Source organism: Rutidosis leptorrhynchoides, chromosome 11 (genome assembly GCF_046630445.1).
Source record: "Rutidosis leptorrhynchoides isolate AG116_Rl617_1_P2 chromosome 11, CSIRO_AGI_Rlap_v1, whole genome shotgun sequence".
NCBI classification, from domain to species: domain Eukaryota; kingdom Viridiplantae; phylum Streptophyta; class Magnoliopsida; order Asterales; family Asteraceae; genus Rutidosis; species Rutidosis leptorrhynchoides.
The window spans coordinates 49,658,206-49,677,649 of NC_092343.1; the positions used below are offsets into that span (position 1 = coordinate 49,658,206).

The 19,444-nt window shown below is 30.1% G+C and overlaps 1 pseudogene; it reads right to left on the reverse strand.

Moving 5' to 3' along the window:
* Positions 1 to 8,404: 8,404 nt before the first annotated feature.
* The window catches only part of LOC139874553 (cyclin-C1-2-like), a 56,624-nt pseudogene continuing 45,584 nt past the window's right edge, over positions 8,405 to 19,444 (reverse strand).

A 19,444-nucleotide genomic window follows, 5' to 3' on the forward strand; every position in this document is an offset into this window, starting at 1 on the left:
TGCATCCTACAAGATTTCCTGTACTGCTAGATCCAAGGTTATTATTGGTATGTAGCGCAGCCTGTACTGCGGCTATGTTTGAAGCTAGAAAAGTACGGAATTCCTCTTCATTCATATTCACAGTGTGTCGAGTAGTCGGTGCCATTTCCTTCAAAATAGTCAAATGAAACAAGTTAATCATACAGAATATTAAGGGTAGTTAATAGTATTTCGTAGCATAATATGAACTCATTTATAAAAGCTTTTTCTTCATATTAGCGTTTTATAAGTTTAAATTCGGGTAGTACCTACCCGTTAAGTTCATACTTAGTAGCTAATATACAATTCAACTACTACAATTCTATATGAAAAACTGATTATAATAATATTTCGCGTTCAAACTTTTACACAATATTTTACAAACTTACAATACCGCTTATTTTACATATAGCATGAAATATAGCACACAATAAATTTGATACAAGATGGTTGTGAAGATAATTCTAGCTAGTACACAAGTCGTTCAGCAAAGGCAATAAAGACACGTAATTCATACGTCCAGAAACAAGTCATGCATTCTGGTTTTACTAGGATTACTTCCCATCCTTGGTCTTGTGGAACATAACCGTTATGGCCGTTGATAAGACAGTGTGTTGTAACGTCTTCAAAGGGACGAGGGTTACGTAATGTCCAACAGTCCCGTAACAGTCTAAAAACCTCATTTCTTACCCCAATTACCGACTCCGTCACTTGTGGGAACGTTTTGTTTAATAGTTGTAGCCTGATGTTCTTGTTCTCACTTTGGTGAGAAACGAACATTACTAATCCGTAAGCATAACATGCTTCTTTATGTTGCATGTTAGCCGCTTTTTCTAAATCACGAAGTCCAATATTCGGATATATTGAGTCAAAATAATTTCTTAACCCATTGCGTAAAATAGCATTTGGGTTCCCTGCAATATATGCGTCAAAGTAAACACATCGTAACTTATGGATTTCCCAATGTAATATCCCCCATCTTTCGAACGAAAGCCTTTTATAAACCAAGGCATTCTTGGAACGTTCTTCGAATGTCTTACAAACTGATCTCGCCTTAAATAGTTGTGCCGAAGAATTCTGACCGACTCTAGACAAGATTTCATCAATCATGTCTCCGGGTAGGTCTCTTAAAATATTGGGTTGTCTATCCATTTTGTGTTTTTATACTGTAAAATAGACAAGAGTTAGATTCATAAAAAAAATACTTATTAATACAAGCAATTTTTACATATATCATAAAGCATAAGCACACAATATTACATATATTACACCACACGAATACAGCTATCTTATTCCGGCTCGCCCGTTTCTTCTTCTTCGGTTTTGGTTCGTTTTGCCAAGTTTCTAGGGATATATGATGTTCCCCTAATACGAGCCGTCGTTTTCCACATTGGTTTAGAAAAACCTGGTGGTTTAGAGGTTCCCGGGTCATTGTTACAACTTAAGGACTTCGGGGGTTGACGATACATATAAAGTTCATCGGGGTTGGAATTAGATTTCTCTATTTTTATGCCCTTTCCCTTATTATTTTCTTTTGCCTTTTTAAATTCAGTTGGGGTAATTTCTATAACATCATCGGAATTCTCGTCGGAATCCGATTCATCGGAGAATTGGTAATCCTCCCAATATTTTACTTCCTTGACGGAAACACCATTGACCATAATTAACCTTGGTCGGTTGGTTGAGGATTTTCTTTTACTTAACCATTTTATTATTTCCCCCACTGGTTCTATTTCTTCATCCGGTTCCGATTCTTCTTCCGATTCCGATTCTTCTTCCGGTTCCGACTCTTCTTCCGGTTCCTCTTCGGGAACTTGTGAATCAGTCCACGAATCATTCCAACTTACATTTGACTCTTCATTATTATTAGGTGAGTCAATGGGACTTGTTCTAGAGGTAGACATCTATCACATAATATCAAACTCGTTAAGATATTAATATATCACATAATATTCACATGTTAAAAATATATAGTTTCCAACAAAATTTGTTAAGCAATCATTTTTCAAGTAAACACGGTCGAAGTCCAGACTCACTAATGCATCCTAACAAACTCGATAAGACACACTAATGCAAAATTCTAGTTCTCTAAGACCAACACTCGGATACCAACTGAAATGTCCCGTTCTTATTGATTAAAAACGTTCCATATTAATTGATTTCGTTGCGAGGTTTTGACCTCTATATGAGACGTTTTTCAAAGACTGCATTCATTTTAAAACAAACCATAACCTTTATTTCATCAATAAAGGTTTAAAAAGCTTTACGTAGATTATCAAATAATGATAATCTAAAATATCCTGTTTACACACGACCATTACATAATGGTTTACAATACAAATATGTTACAACAAAATAAGTTTCTTGAATGCAGTTTTTACACAATATCATACAAGTATGGACTCCAAATCTCGTCCTTATTTAAGTATGCGACAGCGGAAGCTCTTAATAATCACCTGAGAATAAACATGCTTAAAACGTCAACAAAAATGTTGGTGAGTTATAGGTTTAACCTATATATATCAAATCATAATAATAGACCACAAGATTTCATATTTCAATACACATCCCATACATAGAGATAAAAATCATTCATATGGTGAACACCTGGTAACCGACATTAACAAGATGCATATATAAGAATATCCCCATCATTCCGGGACACCCTTCGGATATGATATAAATTTCGAAGTACTAAAGCATCCGGTACTTTGGATGGGGTTTGTTAGGCCCAATAGATCTATCTTTAGGATTCGCGTCAATTAGGGTGTCTGTTCCCTAATTCTTAGATTACCAGACTTAATAAAAAGGGGCATATTCGATTTCGATAATTCAACCATAGAATGTAGTTTCACGTACTTGTGTCTATTTTGTAAATCATTTATAAAACATGCATGTATTCTCATCCCAAAAATATTAGATTTTAAAAGTGGGACTATAACTCACTTTCACAGATTTTTACTTCGTCGGGAAGTAAGACTTGGCCACTGGTTGATTCACGAACCTATAACAATATATACATATATATCAAAGTATGTTCAAAATATATTTACAACACTTTTAATATATTTTGATGTTTTAAGTTTATTAAGTCAGCTGTCCTCGTTAGTAACCTACAACTAGTTGTCCACAGTTAGATGTGCAGAAATAAATCGATAAATATTATCTTGAATCAATCCACGACCCAGTGTATACATATCTCATTATTGATCACAACTCAAACTATATATATTTTGGAATCAACCTCAACCCTGTATAGCTAACTCCAACATTCACATATAGAGTGTCTATGGTTGTTCCGAAATATATATAGATGTGTCGACATGATAGGTCGAAACATTGTATACGTGTCTATGGTATCTCAAGATTACATAATATACAATACAAGTTGATTAAGTTATGGTTGGAATAGATTTGTTACCAATTTTCACGTAGCTAAAATGAGAAAAATTATCCAATCTTGTTTTACCCATAACTTCTTCATTTTAAATCCGTTTTGAGTGAATCAAATTGCTATGGTTTCATATTGAACTCTATTTTATGAATATAAATAGAAAAAGTATAGGTTTATAGTCGGAAAAATAAGTTACAATTCATTTTTGTAAAGGTAGTCATTTCAGTCGAAAGAACGACGTCTAGATGACCATTTTAGAAAACATACTTCCACTTTGAGTTTAACCATAATTTTTGGATATAGTTTCATGTTCATAATAAAAATCATTTTCTCAGAATAACAACTTTTAAATCAAAGTTTATCATAGTTTTTAATTAACTAACCCAAAACAGCCCGCGGTGTTACTGCGACGGCGTAAATCCGATTTTACGGTGTTTTTCGTGTTTCCAGGTTTTAAATCATTAAGTTAGCATATCATATAGATATAGAACATGTGTTTCGTTGATTTTAAAAGTCAAGTTAGAAGGATTAACTTTTGTTTGCGAACAAGTTTAGAATTAACTAAACTATGTTCTAGTGATTACAAGTTTAAACCTTCGAATAAGATAGCTTTATATATATGAATCGAATGATGTTATGAACATCATTACTACCTTAAGTTCCTTGGATAAACCTACTGGAAAAGAGAAAAATGGATCTAGCTTCAACGGATCCTTGGATGGCTCGAAGTTCTTGAAGCAGAATCATGACACGAAAACAAGTTCAAGTAAGATCATCACTTGAAATAAGATTGTTATAGTTATATAAATTGAACCAAAGTTTGAATATGATTATTACCTTGTATTAGAATGATAACCTACTGTAAGAAACAAAGATTTCTTGAGGTTGGATGATCACCTTACAAGATTGGAAGTGAGCTAGCAAACTTGAAAGTATTCTTGATTTTATGTAACTAGAACTTGTAGAATATATGAAGAACACTTAGAACTTGAAGATAGAACTTGAGAGAGATCAATTAGATGAAGAAAATTGAAGAATGAAAGTGTTTGTAGGTGTTTTTGGTCGTTGGTGTATGGATTAGATATAAAGGATATGTAATTTTGTTTTCATGTAAATAAGTCATGAATGATTACTCATATTTTTGTAATTTTATGAGATATTTCATGCTAGTTGCCAAATGATGGTTCCCACATGTGTTAGGTGACTCACATGGGCTGCTAAGAGCTGATCATTGGAGTGTATATACCAATAGTACATACATCTAAAAGCTGTGTATTGTACGAGTACGAATACGGGTGCATACGAGTAGAATTGTTGATGAAACTGAACGAGGATGTAATTGTAAGCATTTTTGTTAAGTAGAAGTATTTTGATAAGTGTCTTGAAGTCTTTCAAAAGTGTATGAATACATATTAAAACACTACATGTATATACATTTTAACTGAGTCGTTAAGTCATCGTTAGTCGTTACATGTAAACGTTGTTTTGAAACCTTTAGGTTAACGATCTTGTTGAATGTTGTTAACCCATTGTTTATTATAACAAATGAGATGTTAAATTGTTATATTATCATGATATTATGATATATAATATATCTTAGTATGATATATATACAGTTAAATGTCGTTACAACGATAATCGTTACATATATGTCTCGTTTCGAAATCTTTAAGTTAGTAGTCTTATTTTTACATATGTATTTCATTGTTAATACACTTAATAATATATTTACTTATCATTTAACATAATTAACCAAGTGTATCAATATCTTAATATGATTCATATGTACCTAGTAAGACGTTGTAATAACGATAATCGTTATATATATCGTTTTCGAGTTTCTTAAATTAATAGTCTCATTTTTATGTATATAACTCATTGTTAAAATACCTAATGAGATACATACTTATAATAAAATCATGTTAACTATATATATAACCATATATATGTCATCGTATAGTTTTTACAAGTTTTAACGTTCGTGAATCACCGATCAACTTGGGTGGTCAATTGTCTATATGAAACCTATTTCAATTAATCAAGTCTTAACAAGTTTGATTGCTTAACATGTTGGAAACACTTAATCATGTAAATAACAATTTCATTTAATATATATATAAACATGGAAAAGTTCGGGTCACTACAAATATGCCCCTTTTTATTACGTCTGGTAATCTAAGAATTAGGGAACAGACACCCTAATTGACGCGATTCCTAAAGATAGATCTATTGGGCCTAACAAACCCCATCCAAAGTACCGGATGCTTTAGTACTTCGAAATTTATATCATATCCGAAGGGTGTCCCGGAATGATGGGGATATTCTTATATATGCATCTTGTTAATGTCGGTTACCAGGTGTTCACCATATGAACGATTTTTATCTCCATGTATGGGATGTGTATTGAAATATGAAATCTTGTGGTCTATTATTATGATTTGATATATATAGGTTAAACCTATAACTCACCAACATTTTTGTTGACGTTTTAAGCATGTTTATTCTCAGGTGATTATTAAGAGCTTCCGCTGTCTCATACTTAAATAAGGACGAGATTTAGAGTCCATGCTTATATGATATTGTGTAAAAACTGCATTCAAGAAACTTATTTTGTTGTAACATATTTATATTGTAAACCATTATGTAATGGTCGTGTGTAAACAGGATATTTTAGATTATCATTATTTGATAATCTACGTAAAGCTTTTTAAACCTTTATTGATGAAATAAAGGTTATGGTTTGTTTTAAAATGAATGCAGTCTTTGAAAAACGTCTCATATAGAGGTCAAAACCTCGCAACGAAATCAATTAATATGGAACGTTTTTAATCAATAAGAACGGGACATTTCAGTTGGGTCCATGCTCTGTTGTTTGTGGACGGATTCAACAGGATGGACTATCGGTAGATGCTAGCCTGATCAGCTAAGTCGTGTGCCCGTACAAGCCGCCGATCCTTTTATTGTTTTTGTTTATATGCTTGTTGGTTGTAGGCATGACCGTTGTTTGATTTATGATGGATGCTTAGGCTTAGTCTGTAGATAGATTCCATTTACTTCGCGGTGCACTAACCCTCACATTCCTCCTCTGCAGGTTTAAGTACTGTTGTTGGGATCGAGCTGTGTAGTTGAAGACATGTTTGACTTTTAACTCTGATGTGGATTGTTGTAACCGTGTTTGTAATAAAGTAAAATCGTTTGTGAGTGTTAAACTTAATTACGAGGCTTTCTGTAATTATTACTAATAATGTTGTGTTTGATAGATAAATGTCTTCCGATATGATTTAAAAAGAATACCGGTATTACATTTACATAGTTAGAAGTTTCTCTAAAATCATATTTACTAAGACAGCTACAGTTGTTTACCTAGTGCTCATATAAAGCCAAACCTATGCTAAAAGTATCGAATACATCCCAATAGGTTAAACAAAACTCGCTTGGCATAATTAGCATGCCGACATGCCCTGAACTAGCCAAACTTTATCGGCACTGAACTGATCACGATGACAAAAGTTTCTGTTAACAAACTTTAGAATCGAAAACACTTTTAAAGTACTTCAAGAATTCGATACGAATAGTAGTAATTTTTATGAGTATTGAATATATATTTAGACTTTTAAATTATGCAACTTTTAATTTTTAGGATATAAATTATTTTAATTTTTGCCTAAAAAAGTTATTGTAATTTTTTCATTTTTGAGAAATTTAAATTAATGTATTTTATATAATTAGTGTGTTAAATTCATTAATTATATGTATTTAATTTAATTTTATTATTAATAATAATAAAAGAATAAATACATAAATAAGCGGGACCTAAAAAATAGCAAGCCTTCTAAATAACATTTACAATAACAAAGTAACAAACATAGTAAAGCTGACATAAAAACAGAGGGAATTGATGAACAACCAAAATATAAGAAAACCAAAAGAGAGTAAACTAATTTTGAATTAATCATCTTTTTTTCTACCTTTAAATAACAAAGTCTCTCTTTGTAGTTGCTATATATAAACAAACACTAGTATACAATTTGCATTGTAGTTGCTTTAAAAATGGGGGACCATTGTAAGATTATTATTTTGTGGTCTAGCTTTGTTTCTAAACGTATCCTTCGGTTTATAAAGTCTATTTTATCTTGTCTGATTGTAAAAGACTTTTAAGTCTTCTCAATTAAAACCAATTCTAATTAGATTGCGTTTACAAACTCTAGCTAATATAGTTCCATTGTTGAAAAGTTAGAATGCTCGAAACAAGCTTCCAAAAATAAATAATTGATCATTATTAGTGTAGATGAAATGAACAAAGATTTGTTTTATGGAAGACATCTAGTTAGAAGTTAGCTGAGACCACCCCTACGGGTGAAACAACACCCGTCGAAATTCCAAGTGGCACGAAAATGAATACTCTTACACACCAATAGGTTTCCATATTACTACCTTGGATCTGTATGTTTTTTGGATTTAGGTAACTAGTAAATCTTTTATGTATGGTTGATAGAACTCTAACATTTCTTATATTGGATTTGACTCCCAAAACCCTAAGCCATATGTAGAACTTTTTAGTAATAAAGCCAAACCTAAAGTGCATATAAAGCCAAACCTATGCTAAAAGTATCGAATACATCCCAGTAGGTTAACAAAACTCGCTTGGCATAATTAGCATGCCGACATGCCCTGAACTAGCCAAACTTTATCGCCACTGAACTGATCAACACGGTGACAAAAGTTTCAGATAACAAACTTTAAAATCGCAAAAAATTTAAAAGTAATTCAAGAACTTTGATACTTAATTGCATTGTACTCCAACCTGCAATCGGGACTCTGCATATAGAATAAGGCAACCTATCGAACACAACCCTTTAATCTTTTGGGTTAAATGATGTATATTAGGTGTTCATTTAATGTAAATAACAACATTTTTTTAGTATTGAAGTTACACTATTTCAAGTACTCGGCCATAATAAAAAAAAAAAGTAGGCATTGTAACCACTCTCTCTATATTCTTATGGAGAGCTTGTGCATGGAAGCATTCACTTTCTCATCAGTTATAATTTTGTGTGTATCATAAAAATCCAGTATTTCCATTGCTATGTTTCACCTGTCAAATAAATAATGAACGCGTCACTAAATTAAGACAAATATGGGTCCATGCATCTACGGAGAGACGTAATTGGAGCAAATAGGGTATGTTTGGCGAAAGTAGTTGTGATCAGTTATAGAAAAAAGCTTTATTTAGAGATGTGAGCAAGAAACGTTTCGTAGCATAGTTGTAAGTAAAATGACATAAATAAAAGCAAAAGCTTTAATCATTTTGGTTTCAAAAGCTATTACAACAATATATGACTATATCGTGTGATATTGACCCATTTGAGATAGAGGTGATCCTTACACCACTATTTTTAACTATATGCCAATATAAATGTGCATTAAAGTGTTGTACAATACAATGCTTTAAAGCATATTTGGTGATGTACATCGAAAACATGGTGGTGTAAGGATCATCACCCATTTGAGATTTTCCATTTTTAGCCAAGTTATACAATTTAATGAATTCCATCTATTAGATATATATATGGTCATAATCAAGAAGGAAACACTTTTTTGGGGGGAGGGGGAAGCAATTTTTTATTTTTTATTTTTTGCATTTTTTGAAAAAAATTTGTTCACGAACATTATAGATTAAATGAAAATATGAACATTTAAAAAAGACACTTTGTGATGAATGTCATTATTTTGGCGGGAAAACGGTCGGAAAAAAAAACATTCAATGCATTGAATGTTTTGCTGCTGAGTTTATTTACATCATTTTGTTTTCATCTTATGTGAAGTGTTTTTTTCGAATTTAGCCTGATTTAGAGTTTAGGGTTTGGGATTTAGGGTTTTCGGGTTTACTCCGTAAACCCTCAACCCAAACCCTTAACCCTAAACTCTAAACCGTTCGTGTTAAAATATTCAATCTAAACCCTAATTTCTAAACCCAAAACCCTAATTTCTAAACCCTAATAGCTAAACCCTAACTTTTAACCCCCTAATTTCTAAACCCCAATTTCTAAACCCTAATTTCTAACCCCTTAAAAAAAACTCAGAATCAAAACATTCAATGCATTGAATGTGTTCATTTTTTTTTCGAGCGTCTTACCGCCAAAATAATAATATTCATCACAAAGTGTCTTTTTTTAAATGTTCATATTTTCATGCGAACTTGATGCCTGAAAAAAAATCGAAAAAATCGAAAAAAATTACTTCCCCCCATTTCCCCCCAAAAAAGTGTTTCCCTCTTGATTATATATATATATATATATATATATATATATATATATATATATATATATATATATATATATATATATATATATATATATATATATATATATATATATATATATATATATATATATATATATATATATATATATATTGTGATGACCCGGGAATTTCCAACCAAATTTAAACTTGAATCTTATATGGTTTCGACACGATAAACAAAGTCTGTAATGTTGAGTCTCGAAAGTTTTGAAATCTATATTCATATAATCAAGTACCCATTGACCATGCCTGACGATTCACGAACATTGATGAATAAATAAATATGTGAATATACATATATGAAACCTATACATATGTAATATTGTAATATATATATATATATAATTAATAAATATTAAAGATTCAATAAATTACATAATAGGTAAATATTATATAATACATGATAATATATTAAAGTTAAATATAATTATTATATTAATACTAATATTACTACTAGTATTATTATTAAGCAATATTATTAATAATATTATTAAATAGATTGTTATTATTATTATTAGTATATATATTGTGATGTATAAAAATTAAATATTAATTGTATGATTACATAATATTAAAAGTAATTACAAGTTAAAACATAAGTAATATATTAACAATACTATAGTTACTTTCGTTATAACTATTAATAATAACATTAATATCTGTACTATTAGTTTTGATATAAAATATATATAAATATATGAAATTTGATAAGTATAAGTAATATTAATATTTTTATAGAAACATGTAACTTATTATATTACTAATATTAACATCATTAAAAATTATTAAAATTATCATTTAAATTATCAAGAATCATTATTATCATATACTAATATAATTATTATTATTATTATAAAAATAATACAATTTATTATTATTATTATTATTATTATTATTATTATTATTATTATTATTATTATTATTAATATCATTATGAATATTTTTATGACTATTAATATTATTATTCTTAAAATTTTTATTATTAGAATAATTATTATTAATAGATTTATTATTATTATTAATAAAATTCAGTATTATTATGTATTATTAATAAAATTTGTATTATTATTATTAATATATATATTAATTATCAAAAATTATTAAATATATAGAGAAAACAGATATAATCGAACCTATTATCAAATCTGTATTAATCTTTTCGGTCGACTCCAATAAGATTCTGTTTTACATCACAATCAACCTTTAATCAAATTTGTTTGTTGTCTGTAAACTGATTGCAAATCGAATTTCATCACAGTAACAATCCAAAGTCAGTAGGGGTCGTTCTCTTTTTTTTCTTTATTTTATTTATATTTATTATTCCCTTAATCTGATCAATTCTTGTCGATCAGCTCTTGTTATAAAACAAAGGAATACATATTGCTTAAGAAACTCGTTCCATTTTATATTCTCTGTATCAATTACAACAACCAACTAATGTTAACCAAATTTATTTTATTAAATTTTTACCATTTAAACCGTACGTCCCCTGTTCTTGTTTCTTTAAAATCAAAATCTCAGGTTCGTATTTAATTTCAAAATCCATAAATACCATTTTGTTAGGAATTTCAATAAACTATCTGCAAAGTTTGGATTTCCAATTCTTCATATCGAATTCGAATTCAAGAGTCAAAGTTTAAAAAATAAAAAGTCAAACGTTTGGTTCATGGGAGAATTCGAATACGTTTTTAGATTTCATGTTAAATTGAATGAACAGAAAGTTTTTAAAAGGAAATTCCAATCTATTTCATGTAGAAGTCTTCTTCTAAAAACGCCTTAATTCCAAAATCACGATTTAAGTTATTACTTTTATTTTATTGTTCTCACAGCCTCTGATGTTCTTCTGTTAGTTTAATTTTTTTTTATCGAGTCTGTTAAGCAAACGATACTAGTTTGATTTAGTTCAATTCCATGATTAATTAAAATTCGATGTTAGATTGGTTCAATGGTCGACCTGTGTTAGAATGGAAGGGATAACAGAAAATAAAATTTAGATAAATACATATGGATTTTGAATAATAACAGAAAAGTTAACATGGAGCATTGGTCAAGAGTGATTGTGGGTGAGCGGGAGGTCTAGGGTTCGAGCCCCGTTGTGAGCATTCTTTTTAATAAAGCTTCTAAAAAGGGTATAAATCTTTTATTTCATTATTATTATTATTATTATTATTATTATTATTATTATTATTATTATTATTATTATTTTTATTATTATTATTATTATTATTATTATTATTATTATTATTATTATTATTATTAATATTATTATTATTGTTATTGTTATTGAGTATTATTATCATTATTAATAATTATTGTTGTTATGATGTATATTAGTATTATTACTAATATTAATTATACTACTAATATTTATCACTAATATAACTAATAATATTGTTATTACTAAGTATCATCAATAAATATTACTAGTATCATTTTAAACATATCAATATCATTACTATCATTATTTACTAAAAGTACTATTATCTTAAACCTATCACTTTTATTAAAATTTGTATTATCGTTATTATTATAAATATTACTAAGTATCATTATTATTAATATAGTAATAGAATTATTGTCTAAACACCATTATTAGTATTGTTACTAATACGATCACTAAAAATTACTATTAAAACTATAATTATTATTAACATTACTAATATCGATACAAATATTATTTTTTTTTTATCATTTTACCAACTGTATTAAAATTATCATTTTTACTATCATTAATAAATTATTATTAGTAATATCATTTATGTTATTAGTATTACTAAAACTATCATGATATTAAAACTATCCTTTTATTTAAAAATTACTTTATTATCATTATTAATTTTATGACAAGTGAATAATATGCATGTGAGAATATATTTATATTACACATAAGTACGTATTAATAATATTATCAAATTTTTTATAATTAATCATATATAATGAATTAGGTATTCTTAATATAATATTAACCAGATAAATATATACATGATATATAACTTAAGGATATAAAATATATATTTGTACGATTACCATTACATGTATTAATATACATGATTGATATAGGTTCGTGAATCCGAGGCCAACCCTGCAATTGTTCAATATAGTCATATGTATTTTTACTACAAAATACATTAAGTGAGTTTCATTTGCCCTTTTTTTACTCTTTACATTTTTAGGCTGAGAATACATGCAAATGTTTTATTAACTGTTTTATAATATTTATATGCGTGAGTTTTCATTACTCCCCTTTTAAATGCTTTTGCAATATATATTTTTGGGACTGAGAATGCATGCGCTTTTATAAATATTTTACGAAATAGACACAAGTAATCGAAACTACATTATATGGTTGAATGATCGAAACTGAATATGCCCCTTTATAGTCTGGTAATCTAAGAATTAGGGAACAGAAACCCTAATTGACGCGAACTCTAAAGATAGATCTATCGGGCCCAACAAGCCCCATCCAAAGTACCGGATGCTTTAGTACTTCGAAATTTATATCATGTCCGAAGGAGGATCCCGGAATGATGGGGATATTCTTACATATATATTGTGAATGTCAGTTACCAGGTGTTCAATCCATATGAATGATATTTTTGTCTCTATGCATGGGACGTATGTTTATGAGAAATGGAAATATGAAAACTTGTGGTCTATTAAAATTATGAAATGTTTATTTATGTTAAATTAATGAACTCACCAACCTTTTGGTTGACACTTGAAAGCATGTTTATTCTCAGGTACGAAAGAAATCTTCCGCTGTGCATTTGCTCATATTAGAGATATTACTTGGAGTCATTCATGACATATTTCAAAAAACGTTGCATTCGAGTCTTTGAGTTCATCAAGATTATTATTAAGTCAATTATATTTGGATATATTATGAAATGCTATACATGTCTGTCAACTGTTGATGTAACTAAAGTTTGTCTTTTAAAAACGAATGCAATGTTTGTCAAATGTATTATATAGAGGTCTGATAATGCTAAAAACGAACATATATTTCATAGCATTATTCCTCAAGAAAGACAAGCTTTTAGTTGCAATTGTTCTAATTAAAAGTGATATTCGTTTAAATAATAAAAGGTGAAGATAAAAGACAGATTCGACGAATTGAAGACGCAAACGACCAAAAAGCTCAAAAGTACAAAATACAATCAATGAGGTTCCAATTATTGATAAGAAACGACTCAAAATTACAAGAGTACAAGATTCAAAACGCAAAGTACAAGATATTAAATTGTACGCAAGGACGTTCGAAAATCCGGAACCATGACCAGAGTCAACTCTCAACGCTCGACGCAACGGACTAAAAATTACAAGTCAATTATGCACATGAATATAATATAATATATAAATAATTCTTAAAAATTATATATATTATATTATTATTTAAAATCGTCGGCAAACAAAGAGCCAAGGCTGAATGAGCTGTAAAAACGAACTCCGCGACTTGCGGAGTTCGAAGGCTAAAAGAACCGCGACTCGCGGAGCCCCAAAAAAATGAAAATGCCTATAAAAGCCAACGCAGTTCGACGAATTTTAATATCAATATATATCCATCCATCTATCTATACGTAATATTTATATTTATAATTTATATTTTAATTTTAATTTTAATTTTAATCCTAATAATAAGGGTATGTTAGCGAATGTTGTAAGGGTGTAAGTCGAAATTTTGTCCGTGTAACGCTACGCTATTTTTAATCATTATAAGTTATGTTCAACCTTTTTAATTTAATGTCTCGTAGCTAAGTTATTATTATGCTTATTTAAAATGAAGTAATCATGATGTTGGGCTAATTACTAAAATTGGGTAATTGGGCTTTGTACCATAATTGGGGTTTGGACAAAAGAACGACACTTGTGGAAATTAGACTATGGGCTATTAATGGGCTTTATATTTGTTTAACTAAATGATAGTTTGTTAATTTTAATATAAAGATTTACAATTGAACGTCCCTATAAATAACCATATACACTCAATCGGACACGATGGGCGGGGTATTTATATGTACGAATAATCGTTCATTTAACCGGACACGGGAATGGATTAATAGCCACTAGAATTATTAAAACAGGGGTGAAATTATGTACAAGGACACTTGGCATAATTGTTAACAAAGTATTAAAATCTTAGGTTACACTCAGTCGACATCCTGGTGTAATTATTAAACAAAGTATTAAAATCTTGTTACAGTTTAAGTCCCCAAATTAGTTGGAATATTTAACTTCGAGTATAAGGATAATTTGACGAGGACACTCTCACTTTATATTTATGACTGATGGACTGTTATGGATAAAAACCAGACGGACATATTAGATAATCCAGGACAAAGGACAATTAACCCATGAGAATAAAACTAAAATCAACACGTCAAACATCATGATTACGGAAGTTTAAATAAGCATAATTCTTTTATTTCATATTTAATTTCCTTTATTTTATATTTAATTGCACTTATAATTATCGCATTTTTATTTATTATATTTAATTACACTTTTAATTATCGTACTTTTTAATTATCGCAAGTTTATTTTATCGCACTTTTATTATTCGCAATTTCATTATCGTTATTTACTTTACGCTTTAAATTAAGTCTTTTATTTATTTAATATTTTACATTTGGTTTTAACTGCGACTAAAGTTTTAAAATCGACAAACCGGTCATTAAACGGTAAAAACCCCCCCCCCCTTTATAATAATAATATTACTTATATATATTTAAAATCGACTTACTAAAAACTACACTACTCTATGATTAGGTACACTGCCTATAGTGTTGTAGCAAGGTTTAGGTATATCCATTCTCTAAATAAATAAATATCTTGTGTAAAATTGTATCGTATCGTATTTAATAGTATGTCGTTGTAAAAATATAAGCTATTTTATATACACCTCGCATAACATCAAGTTTTTGGCGCCGCTGCCGGGGAACAATCTAGCTTAAAAGCCGGAAGTGTAACGCTAAATTTTAAATAAAAAAAAACGCGTCGAATTAAATCCTGTACCTGAGTTGAATTTTAGAACCACGCGACTCGCGGAGTTTTCCTGCTTCGGGCACCGCAACTCGCGGAGCAGCCCTGACACACGTGACAGAAACCCTAATCAGCATTAATTACGGGTTTTATATTTATTAATTAACTTTAAACCCTAATTAGGTTTAATTTTAATATATTAATTAGTTTTACTTTTTATTTAATTTATATATTTAGTTAAATTAGTTTAATTAATGTAAAATTAATAGTTTTAATAAATAAATAATATAAAAATAATATTTTTATAAAAATTGTAATTTTTATAACTTTTTGTATATTTTTATATTTTCTCCCTTTTTAATTGTTTTAAGGTAATATTTGTATTTTTCGCTAGTTTTTAGTTTTAAACTTAGTTTTTTCCATAGTTATATTTTTATTTCTAGATTTTTAGGCCTTGCCGTAAAATTCCTTAAGTGCTTTTTCTTTAGACTAAGATTTAGGTGCTTTAGAATTTTGCGACGCCTTTTTAAGTTTTAGTACCTTTTAAGTTATTTCCTTTTGGGATATAGTTTTACTTGTATGCTTTAATATTTTTAGACGCCTTTTACCTATGTATCAATTAACATTCCAATTAGTAATCTCAATTTGCGATTATAATTTTAAGTTAGTGATAGTAATAAGGTTGGGTTAGTCGAGTATTTTTAAGTTCTATAAGTCACCCTTTTTCTTTCTTATTTTTATTTTTCAATTTTTTTCGACACACTCTTTTTCTTTCTTATTTCTCGCTATTCTAGTTTTAGGACATAGATTTTTATTCTACTTCTTATCTAAATTTCTTAAAATTACGAAAATTTATTTTAAGTGGTTAAATTGATTGACATCAAAATTTTCTGATTCGTAGTAATAGTTGGATTTGTACGTGGACCGGGTTATTGGAGCCAAACAGTCCTCAATTATATTGAGACCAAACGAATCCTGCCCCTCTGCTGTATCTTTTGGCTATTCGAAACGTGGACAAAATCAGAAAAGTCTATTAATTGGATAACTTATATAATTTTTCTTTCCTTTTAAAAACTAATAGGATATTCAGTGAATGCACCGAGCAAGACGTTCACCACCTTTTGTACGTTCACCACCTGTAACTAGATCAAGACATCTAGCTAATATTACGGCCGTTGATTTTTCTTTAGAATCGTCATCCAGTCGACCAAGTACTCCAATTCAAATTTCCGATAATCTATTTTTTGAACCCGACCTCACAATTGAGAATCCGGAGAATATTCAGGGACGATTCGTAGATCCTGAACCATTAATTTTTCCTCCGGAACCACCAATCATTCAAACAGAGATTGTTGAGGAACGAACCATTAAATCAGAATCCTCTAGTGATTCCGATTCAACAAATTCAATTATGGAGAATCTAGAACCTTTAAGTATGGAAGACCGAATGAGAGCTAAACGCACTGGCCAAGGTCACGCAATTACTCATCCAGACATTAATGCGCCAGATTATGAAATCAAAGGATAAATTCTACACATGGTGACTAATCAATGCCAATTTAGTGGTGCGCCGAAGGAAGATCCAAATGAACATCTTCGTACCTTTAATAGGATCTGCACTCTATTTAAAATAAGAGAAGTTGAGGATGAACAGATATATCTCATGTTATTTCCCTGGACTTTAAAGGGAGAAGCCAAAGATTGGTTGGAATCGTTACCTGAAGGGGCGATTGATACATGGGACGTTTTAGTTGAAAAATTTCTTAAACAATTCTTTCCGGCATCTAAAGCCGTAAGACTTCAAGGAGAAATTGTTACGTTCACACAGAAGCCAAATGAAACTCTATATGAGGCGTGGACAAGATTTGGAAAGTTATTAAGAGGATGTCCGCAACATGGTTTAGACACCTGTCAAATAGTACAAATATTCTACCAAGGATGCGACATCACTACAAGGAAAGACATAGATATAGCAGCTGGTGGTTCTATTATGAAGAAAACCGAAACTGATGCTTATAAAATTATTGATAACACTGCTTCCCACTCACATGAGTGGCACCAAGAAAAAGATATCGTTAGATCATCTAAAGCAACTAGAGCCGATTCTAGCCATGACTTAGATTCCATTTCCGCAAAGATAGATGCTGTGGAGAGACGAATGGAAAAGATGACTAAGGATATTCACTCAATACGAATTAGTTGTGAGCAGTGTGGAGGACCACATTTGACAAAAGATTGTCTCAGTATTGAATTAACAATGGAACAAAGAGAGAATGTTTCATATCTAAACCAAAGGCCTGGAAATAATTATCAGAATAATTATCAACCGCCAAGACCTATTTACAATCAAAACCAGAATTATAACCGAAATATTCCATACAACAACCAACAAGGTCCTAGCAATCAACAAGTATCCAATAATACTTACAACCAGTAAAGACCTAATTTTCAAAACAAACCACAAACCGATGATAAAAAGCCGAATTTAGAAGATATGATGACGAAGCTAGTTGAAACTCAAACGCAGTTTTTCACATCTCAGAAACAAACTAATGAACAAAATGCTCAAGCATTTAGAAATCAACAAGCTTCTATTCAAAATCTGGAACAAGAAGTAAGTAACCTAGCAAGGTTAAGAGGTGAAAGAAAACCGGGAAGTTTACCTAGTGATACAAATGCTAACCCCCGGAATGAAACAGCTAAAGCCATTACCACAAGAAGTGGTACAACACTTAAACCACCTAAAATACCTGTAACTTCTGATGAAGCTATTCCTACTCCACAACCTGAACAAGATAAGGAAAAAGAACCGGTAGTTGAAAAGGTTAATGAAGATAACACAGTTAAGGATAAACCTTATGTTAAACCATACCAACCACCACTTCCTTACCCGAGTAAAATGAAGAAAGAGAAACTTGAAGCCGAGCAATCCAAATTCTTGGATATGTTTAAACAGATAAATGTAAATCTTCCTTTCATTGATGTGATTTCAGGAATGCCTAGATATGCTAAATTCTTGAAAGATCTAATCTCAAATAGAAAGAAAATGGAAGAACTCTCGGCTGTTACTATGAATGCTAATTATTCAGCAGTGCTGTTGAATAAAATACCAGAAAAACTATCTGATCCAGGAAGTTTCACAATTCCATGTTTTCTGGGTAGTCTTAGTTCAATAGAAGCATTAGCAGACTTAGGTGCTAGTATAAATCTAATGCCGTATTCACTATACGCTAAACTAGACCTTGGAGAATTGAAACCAACAAGAATAAGCATACAACTAGCCGATAGATCAATAAAATATCCTAGAGGGATAATGAAGAACATGCTAGTTAAAGTTGGTACTTTAGTATTTCCAGTAGATTTTGTTGTTCTGGACATGGAAGAAGATTCTCAAGTTCCTCTCATATTAGGAAGACCATTCTTAAACACGGCTAAAGCAATGATAGACGTGTTCGGTAAGAAATTGACCCTAAGTATAGAGGACGAGAGTGTTACCTTTTCAGTTGATAGAGCAATGCAACAACCGCAATCTGCAGATGATACATGTTATTATATTCAAACTATAGATGCACATGCAGAATTATTAGAAGAATTTCCAGAATTACAAGGAACAGGAGAATGTTCTTTAGGAGAAGGTAATGAACCAATTGATGAAGCTGAAATGTTAGCTACACTAATAGCAAATGGATATGAACCAACAACAGAAGAAATTCAAATGCTAAAAGAAGAAGACAGATATCGATATAAATC